At 39.7% G+C, this 9,206-nt stretch overlaps 1 non-coding gene across 1 annotated transcript; it reads right to left on the bottom strand.

The window, feature by feature from the left end:
* Positions 1–8,407: 8,407 nt before the first annotated feature.
* Positions 8,408–8,506, bottom strand: LOC142179732 (U6 spliceosomal RNA). Its single transcript, XR_012708271.1, has one exon. It is a non-coding gene; the product is annotated as a U6 spliceosomal RNA (small nuclear RNA).
* Positions 8,507–9,206: the final 700 nt, after the last annotated feature.

The following is a 9,206-nucleotide window of genomic DNA, read 5'->3' as shown; positions in this document are numbered from 1 at the left end:
AGGTGTTTTATGAGATTTCATTATTAAATTATGTTACTGATTTTGTTATGCATGTGATAGCTAAATGTTGTGTTTAACGTGATTTTATATTGTTCGGTCTTCATTTATTCTTATTACTCACTAAGTTGGAAGTACTCTCTTTACTCCCTACACCTCTATGTGCAGATTCAGGCGCTACAGGTCCTGCTATAGAGGGTTGACAGTTCAAGCAGATCTTCAGAGGTTTACTAGGTAGCTGCTTGGCAATTTGCAGCCCAGTGCAACCTCCCTCTATCTTATTTCTTTTCTGATTCAGTTATTTAGTAGTGGAGTAGACTTTCAGACTGGTAGTATTGTTTTAGATGCTCATGAATGGTGACACCCCGATGTCGGGTTGTGTTGGCTTTTATTTCTGCAAATTATACTGTTAAACTTATTTTGGAATTTTATTTCCGATTAAAGACTTTGTAGTTATTATTTTAATTGCTTAAAGTGAATTGGAAGTGAGTCGGCTGACCTTGTCTTCACGAAAGGCGTCATCACGACCGGGTTGGGTTTAGGGTCGTGACAATACTACACCCTACACTTTATGTGCAGATCCAGGTGAGTTAGAGCGTGGCGATCATTGATTTCAGGCCGGCTATCTATGGAGATCACAAGGTAGTTGCTAGCATCCGCACGATCTTACTCCTTTTGTCATTTCTTCTTTGGACAACTAAATAGTTTATACATCTTAGTATATAGTTTTAGACGCTCATGACTTAGTGACACCCTGATGTTTGGGACTCGTTTTCGGTATTTTTTTTATATTATATTTAGAGTTGATTTAGTTTATGAAAATTTTAAATTTTGAATTGTTTTATTAAATTCTTATTATCTATTTAGTAGTAATATTTTGGGAAATAGGCTTGCCTTGTAACACGATAGGCGCCATCACGACAATGGTTAGATTTTGGGTCGTGACACTTTCTATTCAAAGCATCGGCCAGCATATTGGCCTCACGAGTCATGAGCAGGTTTAGTAGAGTCTTGTGTATCGGTACGAATACGTCTGTACTTATCTTCGAGAGGTTGCAGAACCTTTAGGAAAACTTCACCTTCTTGAATTCTTATCGTGCGATATTGATTCAGCTTGAAGTGCAACTCTTTGAATTCCTTCCACGCAATCGTATGCACATATGAGCGCTCGACATTAGTTGTGCAACGACAGCTTGTGATTCCCTGGATGAGGTGTGAGAGGTGATTTTTGTGTGTTGATGTTGGGAAAGTCTAGAGGACTTTAGGCCGGGTTTTAACTGTAGATTGAGCACTGAGGTGTTGATTGTGTGAGCACGTGCTTGTGGACCTATATGTCCGATAGTGTCTCTATTAGTGAAAATGGTAGCTGGATGGATATGTGGTGAGTATGATGTGACCGCGAGATGAGTTCATATGATTTGAATGTGACGAGAAGGTATTGCTGAAGGTTTTACCTATTTGAGACTCCAAGGTATGTTTTTAGACTCGTTCGAGGACGAACGTTTGTTCAAGAGGGGGAGGATGTAACGACCAGGTTAGTCATTCTGAGAGTAATAGCCCCGTTTCCCCCATTTCTATTTCTTTATGTATTGTTCAGCTGTGTTGAGTTGTATCGAGTTGGTAGGTTTGGGTTTGGAGTAGTTTTGGAGTGAAATGATCACTTAGTCTCTTAGTTAGAAAGATAAATTAGAAAAGTCAACCGGAAGTTGACTTATGAGTAATTGAATTCGGATTTGGATTTTTTTGATTTGATTAGCTTCATTGGGTGATTTTAGACTTACAAGTGTGTCCGGAGTGTAATTTGGAGGTTAGTGGTAGAATTAGGCTTGAATTGGCGAAAGTTGGAAGTTTAGAAATTTGTAGGCTTGAATTCGAGGTTGATTTGGTGTTTTGGTGTTGTTTTGGGTGTTTTGGAGGTTTGACTAAGTTCGGGTAGTGATATATGACTTGTTAAAATTATTGGTTGAGGTTCCAAGGACCTCGGGTGAGTTTCGGATAGGTTTGGGTTGTGTTGCGCTCGTTTTTCTTATGTTTCGACGTCGTTTCTTCAAGCATAAATGATGTCATATTGAACAAATGAGCTTCGATTTTGTTTTTGATTGTAGCATTAGATCCGTATCGTAATTACGGACCAGTAGTAAAAAGAATCGTCAAATTTGAACATCGTATGAGGATTTTATGGTCGTTTTACTAAGAATTAGGTTGCTAGCTTTTTTCAAATTAATTACGGAATTGCCACTAGCAGTGTATTTAAAAATCTATATTATTTGCAAGTGTTAAAACCTACATACCTCATTCATTATAAGGTCAAATTGAGTGATTCAAAAACCTAACTTGACTAGAATTTCACAAGGAATCCATTGGAGGTATAAAATACGAGTTTTAGAATTGGTTAGCATGAGAAACGAGGCAGAATAACTGGCAAAAAAATATATAAAACTAGGGTTTGTTCATTCGGTCATATTTTGAGTTGGGGAGCTCGGATTTGGGCTATTTTGAAGGGGATTTTCACCATATGGATTGGGATAAGTGTTCTCTACTCGGTTTTGTTTATATTTCATGAATCCATCATCATTTTTGGGATTTGATTGATGATTTCAAAGTGAAATTGAGGGAGTTAGGGTTTGAGTTTTGGAGAATTTTAAGTGAGGATTTGAGGGACCAAATGGAGTCCGATTTTGATAAAATTTATATGACCATTTTTGACTGATTCCGAGATGTGGGACCAGGGGCCGGATTTTGGCCGATTTCGCATTTTTGGATAAATAATTTTTATTGTGGAATTCGATTCTTTAGCAGATGGTGATGGTATTAATCTAATTATGGTTAGATTTGAAGCTTTTGGAGACCGAGTCCAGAGACGAAGGCATCCTGAAATAGGATTTTATGCCGTTGAGGTAAGTAATAGTTTTAACTCTGGCTTTGAGGGTATAAACCCGGAGAATTTGATATCATGCGATTGTTTGGAGGTGATACCCATGCTAGGTGACGAGCATGTGGGTGTATACCTCGAGAGATTGAGACTTGGGTTGTCCCGTGAGGCTGCGAGGCCTAATAGCTATTATCTGTGGTTATGTGTTTACTTGTTGTTGAACTTGTTTGCCTTCATGTTAGAGATCATGCCTAGGATTTATTCATGCTCACATTATTTGTACTCATTCATAGAAATTAATGTACATGTTTACCTTAGTCCCTATTATTTGCTAATATGTTGTGATACTTGATGTGGACTGTGTTCCCTTATTTGTTGATGATGGTGAGGCTAATGAGGTACATGATTGAGTGATACCAATGGCATGATTGTGAGGATATTAATACCATAACGCGTGAGTTGTCCGCGTAGCACGTGAGTTGACCGTGCGGATCCAGGTATTGATATGATGGCCTGGTTGTGAGGATATTAATAGCATAGCGCATGAGTTGTCCGTGTAGCACGTGAGTTGACTGTGCGGGTCCAGGTATTTATGCCATAGCGTGGGAGTTGTCCGCATATCACGTGAGTTGACCGTGCGGATCCAGGTATTGATATGATGGTACGTGAGTTGTCCATGCTTAGCGCTTGGGCTTTGGGAGCCCCTCCAGAGTCTGTACACACCCCCAGTAAGCGCAGAGTGTTGAGTGTATTGAGTGTTGAGTGTTGAGTGTGAGTGTTGAGTGATGGAGTGACATTGTAGTGAAGTTGCATTTACTTTTGTTATTGCTGCATTTATTTGTTAAATTTCTTTGTGGCATTTACTGAGTTATGAAATTTACCTATTTATTCCTGTTATTTTTAAATTGTAAAAATAAATAATTGGACTGTTTTGCTTAGCCTGTCACTACTGCTAAGTTCCTTAGTTATTTCTGTTACTACTGAGGTGGTTGTACTCATACTACACCCTACACTTTATGTGCAGATCCAGGTGAGTTAGAGTGTGGCGATCGTTAATTTCAGACCGGCTATCTATGGAGATCGCAAGGTAGCTGCTAGCGTCCGCAAGACCTTGTTACTACTTTTGTCATTTCTTCTTTGGACAATTAAAAAGTTTATATATATCTTAGTTTATAGTTTTAGACGCTCATGACTTAGTGACACCCTGATGTTTGGGACTCATTTCCGTATTTTTTCTATATTATATTTAGAGTTGATTTAGTTTATAAAATTTTTAAATATTGAGACACCCCATGGAAGAGTTACTGCTGAGACACCCCATGTCTCGAAGCAACTTTCTTAAAGATCCTCCTCCTACTCCCGCCTCAGTATTCTCTGAAACTGAGCAAGTCCATATTGATGGCCTCTGTGCAAAATATAACATTTCCGCTCACATTGTGATGGTTCCAGCGGGAAGGGACTTCGTGGAAGTCCATAGACTGGGGTACTGCGCTTTTTATGAGTACCCCTTTGTGATTGGTCATTCCTTCCTCCTTCTCCTGTTAGCGGTAGAATTCTGTCGATTTTATCAGGTTTACCTGGCGCAACTTTCACCGTACACGCTCAAAATACTCCTGTTGTTGACAAAATACGCTGAGTTGGTAGGGTGCGAAGTAACCGTTCACCACCTCCTACACTTGTTTTCACCCATCTTTCATAGGGCCACTATGGTGCATCTGAGGCACCATGGGACAAAAGGGTAGGTGGCCGGAACTGATGATTGGGCGAGTCTCAAATTCTGGCAAAAGTACTTTTTCGTTAAAACTGAACACATCGTGTCTAACCCCGCTAGATTCCCGAAGTGGTGGAACAAGAATCGTAAGTGTCGCCACTTGTTTATTCTTTCTTTTCTTCTTCATTCACCTTAGTGTTTATTTGTGTCTCTCTTTGCAGCTATAGGGCGCCCACCCCATCCTATTGCAGGTATAAGGGATTGGGTAGCCCGTCTGCTACCACATGCAACGGAGACTCTAGACTGGCCCGCTTTCGTAAAACACTTTGGGTCAAAAGTTTTATCTGGTAAGTGTCTTCCTCTGTATCACTCTCCGGCTGTATACCATTGTCTATTGATATGACTCTTTATGATGATAGGTCGCAGAGCTTCTAGGCATAGGGTCCCAGTCCCTGTATTTCGTCAGGTTGTCGCCTCCACAGGAATGCAATTCACTTTGGACGAGTCTGCCCGAGAGGGTCGTGCTTAGTCGGTACAGGCGAGGGACCCCTTTAGGGATATGGTTGTGAGGGGGAGATCCCTTCTTTACCAGTCCATCACCTCGTGGATGAGTCCTCTAATAGGGATGAATCTTTGTTAAGAAAAAGGAGAAAGATAGAGCTCGGGAAGAGCATGGTTTTGATACCGGTGGCAGTAGGACGGGTGCATCAGAGATGGTACTGGTACCCACGTTTATGGCCGAAGCCATCTTGGCGGGGAGGTCTCCCCAAACTGAAGGGTTTTATCAAGGAGGGGGTCTGCGTGCTCCGCCGAGGGTGGCGCATCATCTACTGTCGGCGGGGGTTTACGCGCCGAGGGCGACGACTCGGGCTTTGATGTCGACCCAGGGGATGTTCGCGAGTTTTTGGAGCGTCACACTCACGTAGAGGTCAGAATGGAGGGTTCTTATCGACATATAGTCGTTCCTGGGGACTACGACTTACTGTCGGACTGTGATCAAGTGGAATCCATTTTTGCCCTTTGTGTGCTGCCCCTGAGAGCGAGACACTTAAAGTGATGAGTGATGCGGAGTTGTCTCGGAGCATTTCTGGCATGGCTCTACGGGTAAATGTCTTTCTTTTTATTTCATCGTCGGATCTGCATTACTATTTTTGGCCCATTGTCTCTAACTTTACTTCTCGTGCTAGACCCTTATCATGGAGATCGAGCGTGAGCGTCGGGAAAGGAGGTGACGAATTTGTCTGCCATTTCCTCGAATGTTGCTATCGAGTGTGCTGGTAGTTGAGAGTACCATGTCAAGGCTCCCCCTGTTAAAGTTTTGCCGAACTTTTTCAATAGCACCGATGGTACCTGCTCTTTTGAGAGATCGTTGCCTTTTACGGCTGTAACGTAGTGGATGATGTGGTTTCCTGGATCGGTAGTACCATCATATATCTTTAAGTAGGGCGTCATTTTGAAGGTATTTGGAATGGTGTAGGGGGCCGCTTCTTCACTGTATGGTTTCTCGATGAATCGACCAACATCGCGTTTTGGCAGCAACTTTGGAGCACCTGATATTTTGTCAACCCTCTCTTGGTATTCCTTCATTTGGTCACGGAGTACCTTATTCTCATTTTCCATCTCCTTCATTTTCTTTAAAACGACTGCAAGCGTATCATTGCATGCGTCATTAGCAACATAAGTGTTACCTATGCGTAAGGCGTCTTGCTCACCGTCGTTTATCGTGACATATGCGTGTGCCACGTTCCTATCATCCCTTTGGGCGGGTTTATCAAGTATGGTGTTCAGAGCACTTGTTAGCCATTCCTCCAGTAGTCTTCTTACTACCGGTGGTGCCTCTCCTGTTGCAAAAGTAGAGGCTTCCCTCTTGCGCGAAGCAGTCACGCTTTCGTGCGGGGGAGGTGAAGTGTCTCCCTCGGGTGTTGTATTTGGTGTTTCATTTTCGTTATCCTCTCTGCTATCTTCGTTGATGGTGTCTAGGAGGTTGATTGTGACGCCTACTTTGGCTTTTTGCCTTGCATCTCCTTTCCCTGCTATTGTTGGTTTGTACCAAGCTCGGAAGAAGTGATTATCCCTCTCAGAAGTCTAGATGAAACTATAATCTTAGCTAAAGAAATCCCCACAGATGGTGCCAAATTTTTTGACCCAAAAGATAGTGAAACCTTTTTGATTAAATCAATTAAAGAAGATGAAGAGGTAAATCTCAGCTAAGTATAGTAAACTCTAAAATGAAAGATGTAAGGGATGAATAAGGTGGATAGTATTTCTTGGTCTCATGAAACCAAATGATTAAGCGAAAAAAATATGACAACCTTGAATGTAGAAAGATATTACAATGGGTGTTCTTAGCCAAAAGTTCGTGTCCTTTACAAAAGTTTTTTACTCACTAAAAGACATATCATAGAGAATATTCGAAAGTATATTCCTATTGTCTCCTGTTGGGCATGACTACTGCAAAAGTCATGCGTCCTTTAACCGCTGTCGATCGTCGCCGTCTTCAACGGCCACAGGACGTCGTGTCGTGAAGATCTCGTCTCTTGTCGTATTCGTCAGTAGTTGTGGTCGTCCAAATTTGGACCTATACAAAACGAATGGAGTACTTTTTTTGTCCAGCTAAAACAATAAAAAGTAGGTCATGTATATTAGAACGGTTAGGTAACTAAGAATGTCTAACTAACAAAGATTATGGTGAATGGATCGAATATTTTTATTTTTAATAAGAGATTTCGAATTTGAGCTTTGACAACCAAAAAAGTTCTAAGAAACGTTCTCAAATTTGAATTATTAGTCGGGCTTAAAAGGGGTCTCAGACGTCAAGTGAGAAACCAAATAGGAGTAAAAAATTTGCCTAATATATGCAAGAAGTAATTGGAGTTTGTTCTACTTTTTTCTTTTGATGGGGATAGGAATCAAAACAATGTTTCTCTGTACGTAGTTCAAAATTTACGTATAATAACCTTAAATTCTAGTGGTACTCTCTCAGTGACTCAGCCCTGTTTCAACTTTAACTTTTAGTTTGTTTGCCCCCAACTGTTATTGTTCCAATTTGTTATTATTGGAGTACTATTTTACCCAGCGCCGGACATAAATTTGATTGTAACTTGAAATAAGATATCAAGTGTTTGGACAAACATTTTATTTGAAGAAAATTGAAGTTCTTGACTGGAAGAAGAAATTTCACCCAAAAATTGTCCTGAACCAGTTTTTAGGAACTTGAAATTTTTTAAATTTGTTTTTCCCCGAAACATGATTATATTTCATAAATAAACAATATTTTCAAAAAAAAATTGAAAAAATAAGACAAAATCTATGGCAGAACGAAAGCTTAATCTCCGGGGGACATTATCAATTAATTCAGTGATCTTTCTCACACTTCAATTTAATAATTAACAATCTGTTGTACCAAGTTCAATATAATATCATTTTATTAAACTTACTTATGGGAGAATCAACGCAGATCAATTAAAATACAGCGAAGGCCGTATTTAATTAACTCATACAAGCTAGTCAATGCTTTCTCATGCCAGGCCAAAATTGTCTGAAACCTACTATCGGATTGTATTTTTTTTATTTTTTTTTATTTTTAAGCTGCACAACCGTGATCACTGCCTTCAAAACAAAAAAAGAAAAGAAAAAAGATTGTACCAATGAGGAACAGTTAGAAGACATGCTAATGTTAGAACAACATATAGAAAATTGGTATGGCTGTAAAAATACTTACTAATTGCTACGTTTTCTATTTTGGAAGTGTTATCCAATATTTTGCTAATCAATATACTCCCAGAGTATCAAAAGAAATAGCTTAGTACAGTAACAGCCCAGTCCGCTAGACCATTTTTTCACAAGATCAGCTTGTCATTCTTGCGCACGGGTCATGCTAATCTTCTTTGTGTCGTTCCAATTTTATCTGATGTCCCCGAAGGAATATTGAGTATATAAGTTAACAAGCCTTAGACTCTAATGACGCGTTTTAAACCCGTGAGGGCCTGACCCCGAGCGAACGATATTACTAGCGGGCTACGTTGTTTTAAATACATAGTCAAAACTCAAATAATCACAATACAAGATCGGGAGAAATTTAAAAATAGCCAGATTTACAAGTGGTCATTCAAAAATAACCACAGTTTCAAAAGTCATCGAAATTTAGCCACTTTTCATGTAAAGATAAATCTGAACGAAAACACTGTTCAAAATCTGGAAAATACTCCAGCATAATATACTGGAACTCTAGTATAATATACTGGAGTTCCAGCAAAGTATACTGGAACTCCAGTATATTATACTGGAGCCAGCAAAGTATACCGGTCCAGCATAATATACTGGAATTCCAGTATATTTTACTGAAACTAGCAAAGTATACCGGTCTAGCATAATATGCTGGAAGTTCATATACAGGTGCACCGAACTCCAGTATATTATGCTGGACCGGTCTTTGTTGCAGCAAAATAGTGACTATTTTTCATTGATTTGGTAAACACTGGTTATTTTTAAATGACCAGTAATTTTGCGAAGGGTGTTCAAGGTTTAATATACACATAAAAAATAATTTTTGGCCTATATACGTAATATAAGTTTCTACATTCATAGTATATTTTTTTAATAAAGGGTGTTCAGTTGGCCACTCTT

Source organism: Nicotiana tabacum, chromosome 3 (assembly GCF_000715075.1).
Source record: "Nicotiana tabacum cultivar K326 chromosome 3, ASM71507v2, whole genome shotgun sequence".
Taxonomy (NCBI): Eukaryota; Viridiplantae; Streptophyta; class Magnoliopsida; order Solanales; family Solanaceae; genus Nicotiana; species Nicotiana tabacum.
Note: the sequence above shows the minus strand (reverse complement) of the source record. Positions and strands in the feature narration are given on the sequence as shown.